Consider the following 20,128-nt stretch of genomic DNA (forward strand, 5'->3'; position numbering starts at 1 on the left):
TCATCACAATGTAACTAGATTATTGACTCTAGTGCAAGTGGGAGACTGTTGGAAATATGCCCTAGAGGCAATAATAAAATGGTTATTATTATATTTCCTTGTTCATGATAATTGTCTATTGTTCATGCTATAATTGTGTTATCCGGAAATCGTAATACATGTGTGAATACATAGACCACAACATGTCCCTAGTGAGCCTCTAGTTGACTAGCTCGTTGATCAACAGATAGTCATGGTTTCCTGACTATGGACATTGGATGTCATTGATAACGGGATCACATCATTAGGAGAATGATGTGATGGACAAGACCCAATCCTAAGCATAGCACAAAGATCGTGTAGTTCGTTTGCTAGAGCTTTTCCAATGTCAAGTATCATTTCCTTAGACCATGAGATCGTGTAACTCCCGGATGCCGTAGGAGTGCTTTGGGTGTACCAAACGTCACAACGTAACTGGGTGACTATAAAGGTACACTACAGGTATCTCTGAAAGTGTCTGTTGGGTTGACACGGATCGAGACTGGGATTTGTCACTCCGTATGACGGAGAGGTATCTCTGGGCCCACTCGGTAATGCATCATCATAATGAGCTCAAAGTGACCAAGTGGTTGGTCACGGGATCATGCATTACGGTACGAGTAAAGTGACTTGCCGGTAACGAGATTGAACGAGGTATTGGGATACCGACGATCGAATCTCGGGCAAGTAACGTACCGATTGACAAAGGGAATTGTATACGGGATTGATTGAATCCTCGACATCGTGGTTCATCCGATGAGATCATCGAGGAACATGTGGGAGCCAACATGGGTATCCAGATCCCGCTGTTGGTTATTGACCGGAGAGTCGTCTCGGTCATGTCTGCATGTCTCCCGAACCCGTAGGGTCTACACACTTAAGGTTCGGTGACGCTAGGGTTGTAGAGATATTAGTATGCGGTAACCCGAAAGTTGTTCGGAGTCCCGGATGAGATCCCGGACGTCACGAGGAGTTCCGGAATGGTCCGGAGGTGAAGAATTATATATAGGAAGTCCAGTTTCGGCCACCGGGAAAGTTTCGGGGGTTACCGGTATTGTACCGGGACCACCGGAAGGGTCCCGGGGGTCCACCGGGTGGGGCCACCTATCCCGGAGGGCCCCATGGGCTGAAGTGGGAGGGGAACCAGCCCCTGGTGGGCTGGTGCGCCCCCCTTGGGCCTCCCCCTGCGCCTAGGGTTGGAAACCCTAGGGGTGGGGGCGCCCCCCACTTGGCTTGGGGGGGAAGCCACCCCTTGGCCGCCGCCCCCCTTGGAGATCTGATCTCCCAGGGCCGGCGGCCCCCCAGGGGCCCTATATATAGTGGGGGGAGGGAGGGCAGCCGCACCACAGCCCCTGGCGCCTCCCTCTCCCTCCCGTGACACCTCTCCCTCTCACTGTGCTTGGCGAAGCCCTGCCGAGATCCCCGCTACTTCCACCACCACGCCGTCGTGCTGCTGGATCTCCATCAACCTCTCCTTCCCCCTTGCTGGATCAAGAAGGAGGAGACGTCGCTGCTCCGTACGTGTGTTGAACGCGGAGGTGCCGTCCGTTCGGCGCTCGGTCATCGGTGATTTGGATCACGACGAGTACGACTCCATCAACCCCGTTCACTTGAACGCTTCCGCTCGCGATCTACAAGGGTATGTAGATGCACTCCTTCCTTCTCGTTGCTAGTAAACTCCATAGATGGATCTTGGTGATGCGTAGAAAATTTTAAATTTCTGCAACGATCCCCAACAAAACCGCCCTCACAAAAAAGATGATCTGGATACTTCAAAATATACAGACTGAATTGAGTGGACAGACATTAACATGGACTGTTCTCAGGACTCACCACACAACAAAAGTGGCAGTAATAAACAATACAGGGTTCACACACACAAACCAAGTACTGAACAATAGTACTTACTACACACAAGCAAAGTTGCACTATATTAAACTCTGCAGACTATTTCTTGCCACCAAACTACGGGGTGAACCCCGCATAACTGACTAGGCCATGGACTTTGTGAGAGATGTCTACCAGCACCATCACCATCTCATCAACCTTGGAGAACTAACAGAGTGGTCTTTCCACTCATAAGCATGACGATGAAGACAGTCCGCATCAAATTTTGTCGGGAAGCTTTACAAGAACCACACCCTTCGTAATTGAAGGAACATCCAGGAAATTGTTGTGGTGAAGTACACCCTCGAGAACACGCCTGACAACAATGCTACAGGAAAACACTAGTTTAGGACACATGGCGACAAGGACACAATAGCTGGATAGTTTAGCAGTAGAACTGATCCTCAGGTCTTCCAGTTCACACGACATGACTTTGAGAACTTCATCTCCACCGCGGACCTGGTTCTAATTCAAACAGAAACCAAATATTTTATTACTACCTCCGTTCAGAAATATAAGATGATTTTCGATATTTTACTCCATATATGACTACATATACGCACAGAAATGAGTGAATAAAGACACTAGAACAAGTCTTCAAAGGCATGAGAGCAGAGGGATAACTTGCAATATCCATAACACAAGTTATTGAGGCTAATATACTCTCTTGAAAGGTAGCATTGATGTTCATAAAGTAGTTGAAAGTAATCTATAAGAAATCAGTGTCAACCTCTCACATGTTTTGGTCAAAAGAGGAATTTAGAACCATCATTTGGCACACAAAAATCACATGCAAGATCACCCAGAAAGTTGTACTACTAGTACTAGTACTGCGTGTTAGATGAAAAAACACGATCAAGATCGAGAAAAAGATCGTCAAGAAGAGATATTACCTGGACTTGCTTAATGAGGGATCCCAGAGAGGGGGCCTTGGACAGGGCAATGGCCTTGAGCTTGTCTGCGGTAGTCTCGGCGGGGTGCTTGCGCTTCTTCGCACCCTGAGCCTCGATGGTTTTGGCCAGAGCCATAGACATCACTTCGGCCGGTGCTCCCACTACAAAAAAAAGACACACCTGTGACATTTTGGGCCGAATGAATTTTTTTTCCTGTCATGCTTATGACACTTCTATGGCGATAATTGTGACAAAACCCGGTATCATCATAGATGTGGTGGGCTCCTACTTCTATGACAAAAAATCATGACAGAAAATGGGCTTTTCGTCCTGGGCGGGCCGGAGATGCAGCTGCATGACATTCTTTGGGTCGTCCATGACGGAAAAAACCATGGTAGAAGCAAGGGCGAGGAAAATATCAGGGAGTTCCCGGTTACGGTGGGTGGTCGGGGGCCGAGCGGTGCGCGTTTCTCTTGTACACGTACGCGCGTGGGTGCAAGGCGTTGGGCTCTAACTGAACCCGAGCGAGGCGTTCGCCTACTGAACCCGAGCGATTGCACTGTAGGCTACGCGTTACTAAACCCGAGCGATCGATGGCTGATAACTGAACCTGATCGAGCGATTCCTTCGCTACTGCTGCTAACTGAAGCTGATCAAACTCTGTTGCCTCCTTCCCTTGATGAACAGTGAGTGTTGTTGGGGGGGGGGTTGGATGAACAGTTCCCAGTGGGGGATTTGGATGAACAGGACCCTGTGGTAGTAGAGGCTGTTGCCGCTGGATGAACAGGACCCCGATCAATCGAGCCGGCTGGGGTGGATGAACATGACTCCGTGGAGGGCTGGATGAATAGGACCCCGTGGAGGGCTGGTTGAACAGTAGCCGGTGGAGGGCTGGATGAACAACCCATGGAGGGGTGGTTGAACAGGACCCCATGGAGAGGGCTGGTTGAATAGTAGCCGGTGGAGGAGCGGTGGAGGCTGGATGAATAGGAGCCCATGGATGAATAGTCGCAGGTGGAGGGTGGAAGAGGTCGACGGTGGATGAATAGCAGCCCGTGGAGGCTGGAGGAGATCGACGGTGGAGATGAACAGTATCCCGTGGAGTCCCGCTTTGCGGTACGCCACACCCCTCCCGATGAACAGGACCCCGTTTCGACCGTAGCGCTCCAACACAAGTCTGTTTCCTCCGTTTTGCGGTACGCCACACCCCTCCCGATCAACAGGACCCCGTTTCGACCATAGCGCTCCAACACAAGTCTGTTTCCTCTGTTTTGCGGTACGCCACACCCCTCCCGATCAACAAGACCCCGTTTCGACCGTAGGAGGTCCAAGAGAAGTTCATTTCCTTTGTTTTGCAGTACGCCAGACCCCTCTCGATGAACAGGATCCCGTTTCGACCGTGGCCAGTCGAACACAAGGCCGTTTCCTCCGTTATGCGGTACGCCAGGCCTCGTTTTGATCGGCTGTTCTGTCCAAGCCGGTTGGCTCCCGATGAACACGACGTATTCCGTTGCCTCCCGATGAACACGACACATTCCGTTGCCTCCCCATGAACACGACGACGCAGTTTCTTCGTTTCGACCCAGCCGGTTGGCTTCCGATGAACATGATTATTTGCTGTATGCATTAGAGACCCCGCCCGTATGTACGTACGTAGCCGTATTTACTATGTTGAAGCATGGCCGTACGTACGTGTACATGATATAGACGGGACTGCATGACATGCTACATCGGCGCCTCTACTTCAACATGTGCCACTCCTTACTCGGCCATGGTACGTAGCTGCAGAGACACCGATCGACCGCTATGTACGTACACGTTCGCGGGCGGATAGATAACGCTACCTTCGATTCAACCTGGTCGGTCCCAGCTGTCAGGGGGTAAGAAGGCAGTTCCTTCCGTGCGAAGATAAAGCCGGTGGGTCCCAGCTGTCAGGGGGAAACGTTTTTTTTCCGCAAAATACAGAGGCCCTTCCGGTAGGTCCAAGATGTTAGGTGGAGGAATCATTATTTTGCGCGTAATAAGGAGGCACTTCCTTGCGTGCGGCCATGGACCCAGTTGTCAGCCTCTCCACTTACAGTCCTCTTCTGATGGCTGTCATTCGTTGACCGCGTTCACGACGCCGTACCACCCGAGAGCACCAAGTTGGTGGATGACGGGGCGACCTAGGAAGGGAACGACAAGGAGCCGGGGAATACGCAGCAGTGGATGCCCACGCGGAGAGGAGTACGATGGTTGACTGCTTCGGCTGCGGTTTGAGGCTGCCGTCTCCGGAGAATAATAGAGGGTGTGGGTGAGTAGAGGGAAGGCCTTGCCAGTAGTAGTATGGTCGGGCGGTGAGGCCTGCACGGCAGCACAGCCGACCACGGGAGGCTGGAGCAGGCGGTATGGCGGGCGCAGGTTTGGGCGGCTAGAGCAACAAGACTAGAGGTTGAAGACGCAGTTTAGCCGTTGGATTAACAACGGATGGTCAGTGCAGCTAGAATCGTTTATTGAGTAAGTTGACAAAGCCCTGCGTACGTGTTAACTTAGTAGGCCCACAGGTCAGCCTACAAATCTGGTGGCTCCCAGCTAGCAGGGGGAATCAAATTTTTTCGCGTAATAAGGTGGCACTTCCTTGCGTGCGAAGATGTTTTCTGGTTTTTTTATTTCTTCTTTTTCTAGTTAGAATAAAAAGAAAACAATTTAGGATCTTTGTTTCAACCTATATTTTCACGAAAAGGATCATAATAAAGCTGGTGGGCCCCAGCTGTCACGGAGAGGAAACTTTTTATTTCCGCATAATAAAGGATGCACTTCCTTGCGTGTGAAGATGTAGCTGCTGGATCAAACCTGTCAGGGGGAGAAATTACTTGTTTTCGCATAATACAGGGGCACTTGCTGCGTGCGGCCATGGGCCATGTGCGTCCCTACTGTCAGCCAATCCACGTACATGCCTCATCTGAAATACCCCCCTGATCCAACGGATGGCTGGCTGCCAGTTACACCGTGCCTTGCTGTGGGCAAGGCACTGGATCTCTGTCCCCAATGGATGTCGTTTGTTGACAAAGTTGACCACACCACGCCGAGAGAACCAACACAGTGAATGATGGCGAGTATTACGAAGGGAATGACCCGGAGCCGGCGAAGACACAGCAGTGGATGCCCACGCGGAGGGGAGTACGAGGGTTCACTGGTGCGGCTGTGGTGTGAGGCTGCCGTCGCCGATGAAGAACAGGAGGTGTTGGGAGTAGAGGAATAGCCTGGACGGCTTTTGGGACTAGAGTGGGCCGGTGAATCCTGCGCGGCAGCACAGCCGGCCATGGGAGGCGGTAACAGGCAGTACCGTCGGCGGTGGTTTGGGCGGCTGAAGTAAGAATATCCGAGATTGAAGAAGCACTACAGCCATTGGATGGACATCCATTGGCCACTGCTGCTAGAATCGTGTCTTGACTATAAGTTTACAAAGCTTTCCGTACGCCTTAGTAGGCCCACAAGCCTTCCGTACGTGTCACAGGCTATAATTCTCCAAAAAATAGTAGGCCCACAAGTGAGCATCACATCTATGGCAGAGAACATATAGCCCATTTGCGATTTGTAATAGTGTACATCCCATTTTTGAATTCTAATGGAATTTACTACAACCCATTTACAGTCTGTTAAAATTATAGCCCATTTTCCAGCCAGGACAATGATTAATAATTTAAACCAACCTCTCAAAACAGAATTCAACCAAACATCCCACATTTTGATGGGATCCGAAAAAAAATTATCCCAAAATTTTGGGTCAGATTAAATATAATTTCAAAATGAATTTGTATTAGGTAAAAATCTAAAACAATACTGCGCGTGCAATAAGTAATGAAATGAAAATTTCCAAATTCAAACAATAATATTTTTGAAACTAATGACCTGCTTGGTGCGTTTTTGTATATTTACAGCCCAGTTTTTATAATTACATCTCATTTATTATTTCTTAAAGCCCATTTTCTTGTTAGGACTAACAGGAAAGATCTATAGCCCAGCGGGGCGGATAAGAACAAGTTGACCTAGGTTGGGTATTCTGCAAAAAAAGTATAGCTGGGCTAGCCATTTTCACCTTGGAAAAAAAATATCTGGGCTGGATATTTGGTCGACATAAAATAATAGCCTGGGCTAGATGGGCCACAGCCCGCCCAGTTGATACCTTGCTCCTCTGAACAACAACAAAAACATTGCTCAAGAAAAACTCCGCTTGCACCTAAAAAAACAAATACTGCTCGAACTGCTGGGTCCCAACTGTCGGCCGCTCCTTGTGCAATTCTCTCGTTTATTGACTATATAGGTTGACGTTGGTGTGGGACCGTGGTGTCAGGAAACTAGGAGGAAGCAAAAAAATTATATAGTTGTATATAATAAGGAGGAACTTGCGTACGTACGACTATGGGTCCCTATTGTCATCTACTCAAAATAAAGTCATCTCCTGAATCCTCATGTTCGTTGACCATGTTGACAATGCTCGACGCCACGGCGAGCGCAACAACTCAAAGGACGACGGAGAGGTCCTCGGGCCCTATGGATGGTCTGATACAGCTCCTGCTCCTCATTCAGGAAGCCAGGATCATCGGACACCTATGAGCACCTTCGAGAGACCGAGACGACATGAAACGGTAAGGCCGTGCTTGGGAGCTCTGGTTTATTTCACACCTATTTTAAGATACAAGTGTAATTTACTCGTCATCGGAAACAACGCGTAAAATACAGGTGTAATGAAACCGAGGGCCCGAGGTCTGTAATGAAAATCGGCGTGTTACGCGTGTAATTTGAGAGACCGATGTATATTTTACTAGTCAAAATCGACCAACCAAGCGCTTCGCCTGAGACCATCTGCTTTTATTTACAAGCGTCAGTTTTACAAGCGGTTTTGGTTGGAAAACAACGATCCAATCACGGCCTAAGATGATGTGTTGGTCGAAAGATCATATGGTTTCACCTCTAACCTACCCGAGTTGTCGTATAGGCTATGAATGAAACATATGACAATGAACTTCTTAAGCACAGAAACAACAGAAGAGGATGATCTTCTTAACATGAAAATCACATGCATTAGCTGAACATGCAAAACAATATGAAGCATTATTCTTAGGAGGCACGGTGAACAGCTCGTGATGCCGCATGCCACAGCATTCCAAGCTCAACTTTGCAATCAAACTCACAAGGCCTGGCATTACATAGACAACATTCAGAACAAACTCTTAAAATACCTTACATAAGTCAACATTCATATGACTATGCATCTCAGCAGAGTAAATATTTACTTCTGAACTGAAGACATGAATAGGAAAAAACGGTCGACGTTGCTCATAGCAAAGGGCGTACCACTCAAAAGTATCAAATGCATGTCTTCTGGCTAACATCAATGAGCAAAATTTGACAAGGTTTTCCAATTCCAATATATTAAACTAATGTCTTCTTGCTAACATCAATGTACTTTGACAAGCGTCAGCTCTGAGAGGATGGTGCGCATTGGCTTCCTCCATCGCCGACGGCGACAACGTCAACGCTGCACCTCCTCACCTCCCGCAGCGGACGGGATTCGGCCGGATCTGTGACCACCGGTGAGGAGAGAGATAGACTGGACAATGTCATCTTGTTTTGATATGGAGAGGGTGAGAGAGCGAGACGCGAGAAAACCTATCAAAAAAGAGGCTATATATACAATGGAGTAAAAAAATCTCTCCATAGTAGTGGTTTTAAATAGAATACGCGCGTTCCCGGAAAAAAGAAACGAAAACTGGCGGACAATTTTTTAATGTACAAAGAAAGAAAACTCGACCAAAAACACGCCCCTGCTTCCAGGTCGCGAGAGTCATCGCGCACACACACATAGACATAGACATGCATATCCGTGTTTACATCAAATTCCATATCCATATCCATCTCCATCTCCAATCATATTTGTCCAACTGGCACATTATTTACGTTGTTAATTATATATGCAGCAATATTAACATACAACATCTCTTGTTTGCGGGCGTCCGGACCGCTGCCACGCCCGCTGCTGACCAACCCGAACCCTCTTCATCACCCGCACGTGCTTCCCGCTTGAAACGGTCAGTGCCGCATTCATGCCTGGCCAGAGCGGACGCGACCTCTCACTGGCGCCGGCATTGAAGCGGCACGCCAGCCGAGAGAGCGTCGCCCGTGCCGCTTCCCGGTGCACGCGACCGCTCTGCGTTCAAAGGTCGCAATAGCCGGCGACAACATGCATGTAAAAAGTTCTTGGGAGTCCATACTACAGCTAGCTCTCCTCCCCCAACTCGTCAATCTTTTCCAGTAGTGCTAGTACTCCATGGCATGATCCATCGACAAGCAGGCGGGAAAGTTATCGTATACTCAATTTGCGGTGAGTGACATGCCGAGCGACCGTGTGGGGTGGAGCCGTGGAGGAGGGTGAGACACGAACGCGACAGACGTGATTTAAACGTTGGTTTTGCTGATGGCGCAATCCAACGAAATGAAACGTTGGTTTCTCTCCGTTTCCATTTTTTCTCCGGAAAAATGGAAACTTTCCACTCCATTTTCATTCCTACTCCAAGGTTGCCCTGTTACAACATTCCATCAAATACAAAGGAAAACTAACACGCATGCTGATGCATCTCAATGATTCACATATCATAGCCAATATTTACTTCACAACTAAAGACAAAAGTTGTGAGAGCGTGTACAAAAGAAAAACTACTAATGGGGTCACTACGACTTAAACCTTAAACCCTAAACGGGATTTAATTTCCTGGCTAGGTAGAACCTATAGAACGAAAGACGGCTGGCACCCTCGGATCATTGATGCTTTTGTGCAGTTCCACTAAAATTGAGCTGAGCATCCCTGATGGCAAAGATATTGAAGAAGTGTGATTAGAATAATAGTATTGGCACTAGTTCATGAGACATAAACTCATCACAAATAGAAGCCGGTAGAAGTAGAGAAAGATCAACATGGAGATGGAGCTACGTGGGGAGCTGCGGCAGTGGAGCAAGCCGGCTCCAAAAGGAAGATGTACCTGGGACGTCGGGCTGTAGCTAGAAGGGCGGTTGGGACACGACATCATCCCATACCGCGGGGACCCCCAATTGGGATGCACCGACTGTGGGTTTTCTCCCTCGCCGATGTCGACCGCGTCTACGCAGAACATCGTTACCTTCCCCTAGCAGCGGAATCAGGCCGGATATGTGACCAGCGGTGTGGCCACCATCGTTCTATGCTTGTGAAGAGAGCAACCCAAGCAAGCAGGCTTGTAGCTTAGGCTCCTGCTAGTGTATATATATAGTGGTTTTCTTCTTCTCTCCATATTAACCATTTTATATTGCCTACGTGTCATTGAAGAGTGAAATGATGGTTGCTTCTTCCGACTAACTTACTGTGTGATTTGACTGCTCCTTACTGGCCCCTACACGTACTCCCCCGATGTGTATGACCGTTCCTAAGTCTCACCTGTACTTATCTCTATTTTCTTGCATGACACGTAGATAGGATGCGCATAGAGGAATTTTGTTATTGCACATTGTTACGTAGTACTACTAGTACCTACTCCCTCCTTTTGGTTCACTACTGGTACTCCCTCTGTCCTGGCTTATTGGTCCCCTTTGTACTCAATTCATGGGCTCGTTTCCTCAAGAAATTGTCTTTACCAACGTATTAATATCGGGAATGCATGCGTGAACAACGAATGATTAAACCTTGCATGCAACGTTTTGACAAAGCATTGACTTATGAACATGTGAATGTGAGGGACTACAACCTCGTGCATGCATGCAATAGTCACACGTACACATGGACGCAACAACACGCACGACGCCCTAATGCATGCATGTCCAAGCACACGACGGAACACACACGGTCACGCTCAAGTGCTCAACCTACACGTGCATGCACACACATACTCAGCCAAGGTGAGCTAGTGAATGTATAAACACCGGAAAATGTATATATTGAGCGCAATGAGCGTATTATGAAGTCCACTGACCATATTTTTACAAATATACAGTGACAGACAGTGTATTTATCTCGTTTGAAATTAAGCCATATTAACCGGAAAGGAGGTAGTATGGACTAGCATTACTGTGCTGTGTCCCGTCAACTTGCCGAACGAGGAGAAGCTTGCAGGACGGGAGAAGCTTGCGCGCGGTGGCTCGCAGGACAAGGAGAAACTTTTGACTAATGCAAGCTGTCCCTCACTCAGGCGGTGGACGTGTAACAGTTAATTTGGTGTCAAATTGCCAGAAGCATACACTATACTAGAACTATTATTGTTTGACTTCCCGAGGAGGCGAGCAGCCAAGCACAAAGTTTACTAGTACTAGTACTACTACTATAGAGGTATGTCCTACTACTAGGAACCGGATGGAGGAGCTTCTGCACTCTTATTTTATTTTAAAATGTGATAAAGCAATCTTCAACACATTTGGTTCTCTTCGAGGGTTCTCGCATGTGATAATGGAAGTTGATTGCATGGAACACTCGCCACAATTCTCGCTTAATTCTGGCTCATATCCTGTTACAAATAGGAGCGCTCGGTAATATTTTCTCTTTTTTTGTTATTCAGCATGTAAACAGGCCAACAAACCTTGTGGCGTATCTTTGTGCGAACCGTGCTTGCTGCACTTTGAATGTTGCCGAGAGCTGTCTTGATGAAACACCTTGCTTCCTTCTTCTTTTTTTGCGGGGTACCTCGCTTCCTAGTGACCAGTCTCTTGGCTGATCGTCTTAAGAATGCTTATATATGTAAAGGTCTCTCATTTAAACGCAAAAAAGATTAAGCCATATTAACCGGAAAGGAGGGAGTATGGACTAGCACTACTTTTTGGTGTGTCCCGTCAACTCGCAGAATGAGGAGAAGCTTGCAGGACAAGGTGAAGCTCGCTTACGCCTTTTGACTAATGCAACCTACCCTCGCCCAGGCGGTGGACATGCAGCAGTTCATTCGGTGTCAGATTGCCAGAGGCATGCACTATAGTACCCAACATGCGGAGTACCATCATTGTTTGACTTCACGAAGAGGCGAAGAGCCAAGCACAAGGTTTAGTAGTACGAGTAGTACTACTACTAGAACCACATGGTGGAGCTTCTTGTAAGTGCATCTAGTGCCCCTTAGTGATTTTGGTGTATTGAAGACTTATAGGTTAAGGGACTGATGCGTTTGTGAGTGTACACAGGTCTATAAGTCTATGAGGAGTTTGATATTTATAGAGAAAGTCGACCCCTAAAAATGAAGTTCTTCGACTGAAGACTTTGGATTTCTGAAGACTTTCTGAAGACTTTGAAAGTGAAGAAATTGGTGTGACCTTGAAGACTTGGTATTCATTCGAGGAACATGAAGCGTGAAGACTTTTGTTTTTGTAGTTTCATTTTCTCTTTCTTGAGTCATAGGAAACACCGTACTGTTAAAGGGGGTCGAGGAAATACTAAGGAAAAATTTCCAAGTGATGCTCAACTCAAAATCCTACACCTAACAATCCCTTCGAGTGAAGCCATTGGAAATCTCATACAGTTCAGTCAATTTCTTCAGTGACAGAGACGAAGTTCTTCCGGTCTCTGAGGAATTTGTTCTGACTGAGGAGTTAGGAGTTCGCCAGTGCGGATTGCCTACACAGTGAGGAACAGGATAGCCCTGAGGAATTTGATACACAAAATTCCGACCGTTGTGTGCTATGCGCCAGCTGTCCCAAAATATCTTCCCACCTAACGGTCATATCATTGAAGCGCATTTATGTATTATCATGTCGGGCTGCTCCCTAGGCTATAAATAGCCGCCCCCTACAACCACTAGCTGGTTGGCTGCTCCGAGAGAAACTGACACTTGTCATTTGAGAGCATCCCATCCTCCGAGGACTTTGAGCGAAAATCATCAAGTGAGGAAAACCCAAACCCAAACACCTACAAACCCAAAGTGATTGAGCATCACTGAAGAGATTGATCCTGCGTGGATCAGACGCTTGTTACCTTTGAAGACTATGCATCTTCCAGACGGTTAGGCGTCATGGTCTGAGCATCCAAGAGGAAATTGTGGATTGCCGAGTGACCGAGTTTGTGAAGGTTTGGAAGTCACCTGAAGACTTACCACGAGTGATTGGGCGAGGTCTATGTGACCTTAGCTCAAGGGGAATATGGTGAGGACTAAGTGTCCAGGACTGCGTGTTCAGGACTGGGTGTCCGGGACTGTGTGTCCTCAGGTTTAAATACCTAGCCGCCCTGACCGAGTTTGTGAAGGTTTGGAAATCACCTGAAGACTTACCACGAGTGATTGGGCGAGGTCTATGTGACCTTAGCTCAAGGGGAATATGGTGAGGACTAAGTGTCCTGGACTGCGTGTTCAGGACTGGGTGTCTGGGACCGTGTGTCCTCAGGTTTAAATACCTAGCCGCCCTAACCAGACGTACAACTGTCACAGTAGTTGGAACTGGTCTACCAAATCATTGCCTTCACCAAGCCTACTGGTTCTATTTCCTCAACTCTTTCATTTCCTCATTACTGTGTTGTGTGCCTATTCATATCTGTTTGAAGACTTTGACTGAAGACTTTCTCAATTTCCTCAGTTCAATTTCTTCAGTCTGTTTGTCTTCATCCCGTGTTATCCTGTGTTTACGCTTTCTCTGCTCTATGCTTGTCTTCATTTCATTATGATGACCATGCTTATATTCTGTTATGTTTACATCTGAGTACTTATTCCGCTGCAAGTAGTTCTTCGCTTAGGAATTTCCTCACCCTGAAATTCCTCAGTGAAGAATTCATAAAAATCGCCTATTCACCCCCCTCTAGTCGATATAACGCACTTTCACTTCTGTACTCTTATTTTATTTTAATCTCTGATAAAGTACACATTTATTCGGGAGAAGGGCGAAAAACGGCAGCCCAATAGTAGTATTAAAAATCAACGAACATGTAATGATGATATCGACCAACCATGCTCGAATATATCCTGGCCTCCGTGCGAGCCCGTCTGTGTGTTCTCTCTCCTCGTCTCTCTCAAGGAACGGTGGGTTGGCCATTTTGCCGTCAATTGAGATCGGTTTGCTCACACTCCGGTCCCTCATGTCAGTGACATGCCAAGAGGAAGTGCGGTGACCGACTGGCCATACGCGTACTTGGTTTTGCACCTTCATGCTACTCCTCCATCTGTCACAGTTTACAGGGCGCGCTTCATTCTGATGCATTTATCTCCATGCATTTCCACCACCAGAGAGACTTTAGAGGCATTTGGTTTAATGCTCAATTAATTAGGGCGTGGTAACCGCAATCAAGTCCACAATTTTCTCTCGATGTACTATGGAGTGGAGTAAGTGCATGCATATATGTACCCGGGGTGGAAGCAGTGCATGCATGTGTGTACGCATTATTTCCTCTAGTAATAGACGCCGTGCTATAACTACCAATGCTATTTTTCAGGCCGATCGCTAGTCGCCTTGGTCCCAGAGATTGTTCTTTTTTGAAGCGTGCTCTATAAACAGTGACGGATGGAGTAGTATGAGCGGATTCAAAGAAGAGCGTATTGATGGGTGCTTCTTCCGAGCAACTTACAGTGGGAAAGGTGGGGCTTATGATTTGACTGCTCATTACTCACTATTAGTGCGGCGCAACGACCGGGCTGAGTCTCCCATGCGGTTGTGCACTACTCCCTCCATTCTTAAATATACTCCAGAGTATTTGTCTTTCTAGAGATTTCAATGAGTGACTACATACGAAGCAAAATGAGTGAATCTACACTGTAAAATATGTCCATTTGAAATTTGTAAAAAGACAAATATTTAGGAATGGAGGAAGTATAATTTTGTGCATGGCACATGGACCCCGATGCTGAAGAGGCTTCTGGCAATGCTATCAAGCTTCCAACATTTGTTTACATAATTGCGTACTATACAAATAATTTTCCAGCGACATGAAATTATACAATGCTCTGAGCTTTCAGCTTTTGTTTCGTGTGTCTTGCCATCCATGCTCTTTCGGAAACAATAAAAAACTAACTTCCTTGCTAATGCATCTCAATGATTTGCAGATCAGAGCTAATATTTACATCACAACTGCAGACAAAGTTGTGAGAAGGTGTTAAATTAAAATTGATCTATGCTTTCATTGGCAGCAACGTCCCCCCAGCTCTGTCTAAATCAACAAGGCATGTTGGGAAAAAGTAGCTATTTGGAGCATGCAACATTCCGATCATTTTGTGCAGTTCCACTAAAATTGAGCTGAGCGTCCCTGTTCCAAAGATATTAAGTGTGATTACAATAATAGAGGACTGCTGATGAAACAATAAACACACAAATAGAAGCCATTCACCTTTGCAGTCTCTCTTAAGACTAACTAGTTGGAGAAGATTAAGCAAATAGTTGGAGAAGATTACGCTCGGAGTTGGATGAGGAGGATAGAGCAAAACCAATCTCCCTTTCTGCATTCGTACTAAAATGTAGAGACGTTGCCCGTGTGACATTTTAATACAACTGCACAAAACACTCTTAAGAAAAAAGTGATTTGTGCAGTTCACCAAAAGGTCGCAATAGCAACAAGGTGAAATGGATAGCCCTGTTTGCAAAAAAGAGGTAGAAAGGAAACAATTACTGGCCAATAACAATTGATGACACATACGACGACAAAAAAGAAGCATATTCCATGTCCTAAGGGAAGATAACAACACGGTTGTGTTTGTTTAAAATAGTGTGAGGACGAGATTGCAATATGGAAAGTACGCCAGGCGAGCTACGTTTTGGGCAAAGAACTATGGAAGATCCACATGCAAGATTTTCCACATGCAGCGACGTGGGAAGACGGGCAGTGGAGCAAGGCCGGAGGGGATACCTGGGGGTCGTCGGGATGTAGCTAGGTGAGTGGCGGCGGGCGGGATCTGCCCATACTGCGGCAGCGAGCAGGTGGTGTAGGCCCTACCGCGCCGGAGCTTGGTCAGAGAGAATGGCGGGTACCGCAAATCGGGACGTGCTGCCTCGGCACCGTCGAACGGAGAAACGATGCACATCCTCCCTTTCCGTCGGCGGACGGGACGAGGCCGGATCAGTGACCAACGGTGAGAGAGAGAGAGAGGCTACCGCGGCCTTGTGTGAGATACTCTGAAGAGAGACAAACCCAGGCAGGCAGGCTCCATTGTATATAGTGGAGCGGACTACCTTTTTCTCCATAAAAATCGTTTAATATTTTGTGTATGTGCCATTAAGCGATATAAATTTATTTAAAAATAATGCGCCAACGCATCAAGTCGAACTTTGTTTCGTGCACGCGTGGTACACGACCTCCGTAGGTAAAAAAAACCGCTACACGCGTTCAAATTAGCACGTGGGCTACCATTTCGTACAGAAATGAGCTCCACCGTGTACCCGTGCGGGTGTGGCTGGGCACGAAGCATGAGTACGTGCACCTATTCTCTTCGTGTATGTACACCACCTACGTGGGGTTGTGTGAGAGAGATACAAACGTAGAGAGATATAGTGTGTGGGTTCGTGAGTGTTTTTTTGGGGGGGGGGTTGAGAAATAGATAAGCAATATATGTGGATGATATTTCAATAAAAAAATGTAACATATGCAATGTGTGTGAAATAGAGTCCTGGATATATCATATATATAGAAGGGGTGATCCACGAGAAGAGAGTGGAGGTATCATCGGTTTGAGGTATCCATAGAATCGAAGAGAGGGATGATGATGTGTGTGTGTGTGCGCGCGCGATCGATATAGAGTGCCATCGAATTTGTATGTGCCCACATCAAAGATATAGGGTGGCTGGCCTACTGGAACGTGAGAGGGGACAGGTGCAGTTTGTCTCTGTGGCATGTATACCTACCTATAGCGCTCGACTATCGGTGTGTGGTGGGGGGAGACCTAATTAACTATAGAGGTACAATGGCTGGTATATGTGTGGAGGAGGAGAGAGGACTACCTTATGTATTGAGGGAGATTGATCGGCATCCATGCATATGTGTAGGAGAGGAATAAGGTTGGGAGAGAGACATAGCTAGAGTGTTGGAGGGGGTAGTGGTGGAGTTGCTTCTAACAAATGGTGGGAGAGGCTTGCTAGACAAACGGAGGGCACGCCTGCAATATCAATAAGAGAGGGGATGGCTGCTTGTCTGTGCACGTGCGTGTGAGAGACGGGTAAGGAGGCATGGACGAATGATGAGGGGGGATGATATGGCTGTGGTAAGCAGACGTAACTACATAGGAAGATCAATCATACTTTGTCAGAGAAAGGGGAGACATAACTTGTGAGGTACGTCGATCGATGGGTGGGGGGAAATAGTTGAAGTCGACCTAGGTATATGTAGGGAGATCGATCGGTATACATGCATGTATGTGTTAGAAGCAAATAAGGCCCGGGGAGAAGGATAGAGAGAGAGGGATGCATCTAGGAGGTGGTGCGAGAGGCATACTATATGGAGGGGGAAGGAGCGCGCGAGTACGAGATCGATGAAAAGAGGGGTGGGAGTGAGGCATGGACGGTGAGACGAGAAGAGGGAAAGCTTGTGTTTGTGGTAGGCACACCTAGCTAGAGAGGCATACCGATCGATGTGTGATAACCCACAAGTATAGGGGATCAATTGTAGCCTCTTTCGATAAGTAAGAGTGTCTAACCCAATGAGGAGCTAAAGGTAGAACAAATATTCCCTCATGTTCTATCGACCACCAATACAACTCTACGCACGCTTAACATTCGCTTTACCTAGAACAAGTATGAAACTAGAAGTACTCTGTAGGTGTTGTTGGATAGATTTGCAAGATAATAAAGAGCACATAAATAAAATCTAGGGGCTGTTTAGGTAAAGAAGCAATAAAGTTAGTATAGCGAGTGTGGAAAATTGGTGGTAGGAGTTGCGAAATTGTCCCTAAGGAATTGACTATGTTATTAGACCGATAGCAAGTTTTATGTGGGAGAGGCCACTGCTAGCATGTCATCCCTGACTTGGAATTCTATGCACTTATGATTGGAACTATTAGCAAGCATCCGCAACTACTAACGTTCATTAAGGTAAAACCCAACCATAGCATTAAGATATATTGGTCCCCCTTCAATCCCATATGCATCAATTTCAATGCTAGGTTGAAGCTTCTGTCATTCTTGCCCTCCAATACATAGTCCTATCAACATACAACTAACCGTATGGTGTGATCCACGCCCGCGCTCATATGATGGGCACCAAAGGATAGCAAGATTACCACAAGCAAATTAAACCAATCATAGCAATCCACCAATTACCGATCGGACAACGAAAATCTACTCAGACATCATAGGATGGCAACACATCATTGGATAATAATATGAAGCATAAAGCACCATGTTCAAGTAGAGGGTACAGCGGGTTGTGGGAGAGTGGACCGCTGTAGATAGATGGGGGAAGGTGATGGAGATGTTCGTGAAGATGACAGAGGTGTTGGTGTAGATTGCGGTGACGATGATTGTTGGGGAACATAGTAATTTCAAAAAAATTCCTACGCACACGCAAGATCATGGTGATGCATAGCAACGAGAGGGGAGAGTGTCATCTACGTACCCTCGTAGAACGTAAGCGGAAGCGTTATGACAACACGGTTGATGTAGTCGTACGTCTTCACAATCCGACCGATCTAAGTACCGAAAACACGGCACCTCCGAGTTCAGCACACGTTCAGCTCGGTGACGTCCCACGAACTCACGATCCAGCAGAGCTTCGCGGGAGAGTTCCGTCAGCACGACGGCGTGATGACGGTGATGATGATGCTACCGACGCAGGGCTTCGCCTAAGCACCGCTACGATATGACCGAGGTGGATTATGGTGGAGGGGGGCACCGCATACGGCTAAAAGATCAACTAATCAACTTGTCTGTCTATGGGGTGCCCCCTGCCCACGTATAAAAAGGATGGAGGGAGGAGGAGGCCGGCCCTCATAGGGCGCGCCCAAGTGTGGAGTCCTACTAGGACTCCCTAGTCCTAGTAGGATTCCACCTCCCACATGGAATAGGAAAAAGGGAAGGGAGAAGGAGAAGGAAGGAAGGGGGCGCCCCCCTCCCTAGTCCATTTCGGACCAGTCCATGGGGAGGGGTGCGGCCACCCTTTGAGGTCTTTCTCTCCTTTCCCGTATGACCCATTAAGGCCCAAAACGAATTCCCGTAACTCTCCGGTACTCCGAAAAATATCCGAATCACTCGGAACCTTTGCGATGTCCGAATAGAGTCGTCCAATATATCGATCTTTATGTCTCGACCATTTCGAGACTCCTCGTCATGTCCCCGATCTCATCCGGGACTCCGAACTACCTTCGGTACATCAAAACACATAAACTCATAATACCGATCGTCACCGAACGTTAAGCGTGCGGACCCTACAAGTTCGAGAACTATGTAGACATGACCGAGACACATCTCCGGTCAATAACCAATAGCGGAACCTGGATCTCATATTGGCTCCTACATATTCTACGAAGATCTTTATCGGTCAAACCGCATAACAACATACGTTGTTCCCTTTGTCATCGGTATGTTACTTGCCCGAGATTCGATCGTCGGTATCACCATACCTAGTTCAATCTCGTTACCGGCAAGTCTCTTTACTCGTTCCGTAATGCATCATCCCGCAACTAACTCATTAGTTACATTGCTTGCAAGGCTTATAGTGATGTGCATTACCGAGAGGGCCCAGAGATACCTCTCCGACAATCGGAGTGACAAATCCTAATCTCGATCTATGCCAACTCAACAAGTACCATCGGAGACACCTGTAGAGCACCTTTATAATCACCCAGTTACGTTGTGACGTTTGGTAGCACACAAAGTGTTCCTCCGGTATTCGGGAGTTGCATAATCTCATAGTCATAGGAACATGTATAAGTCATGAAGAAAGCAATAGCAACATACTAAACGATCAAGTGCTAAGCTAACGGAATGGGTCAAGTCAATCACATCATTCTCTAATGATGTGATCCCGTTAATCAAATGACAACTCATGTCTATGGCTAGGAAACTTAACCATCTTTGATTCAACGAGCTAGTCAAGTAGAGGCATACTAGTGACACTCTGTTTGTCTATGTATTCACACATGTACTAAGTTTCCGGTTAATACAATTCTAGCATGAATAATAAACATTTATCATGAAATAAGGAAATAAATAATAACTTTATTATTGCCTCTAGGGCATATTTCCTTCAGTCTCCCACTTGCACTAGAGTCAATAATCTAGTTCACATCGCCATGTGATTTAACACCAATAGTTCACATCACCATGTGATTAACACCCATAGTTCACATCGTCATGTGACCAACACTCAAAGGATTTACTAGAGTCAGCAATCTACTTTACATCGCCATGTGATTAACACCCAAAGATTACTAAGGTGTGATCAT

This window comes from Triticum aestivum, chromosome 7D, assembly GCF_018294505.1.
Source record: "Triticum aestivum cultivar Chinese Spring chromosome 7D, IWGSC CS RefSeq v2.1, whole genome shotgun sequence".
NCBI lineage: Eukaryota > Viridiplantae > Streptophyta > Magnoliopsida > Poales > Poaceae > Triticum > Triticum aestivum.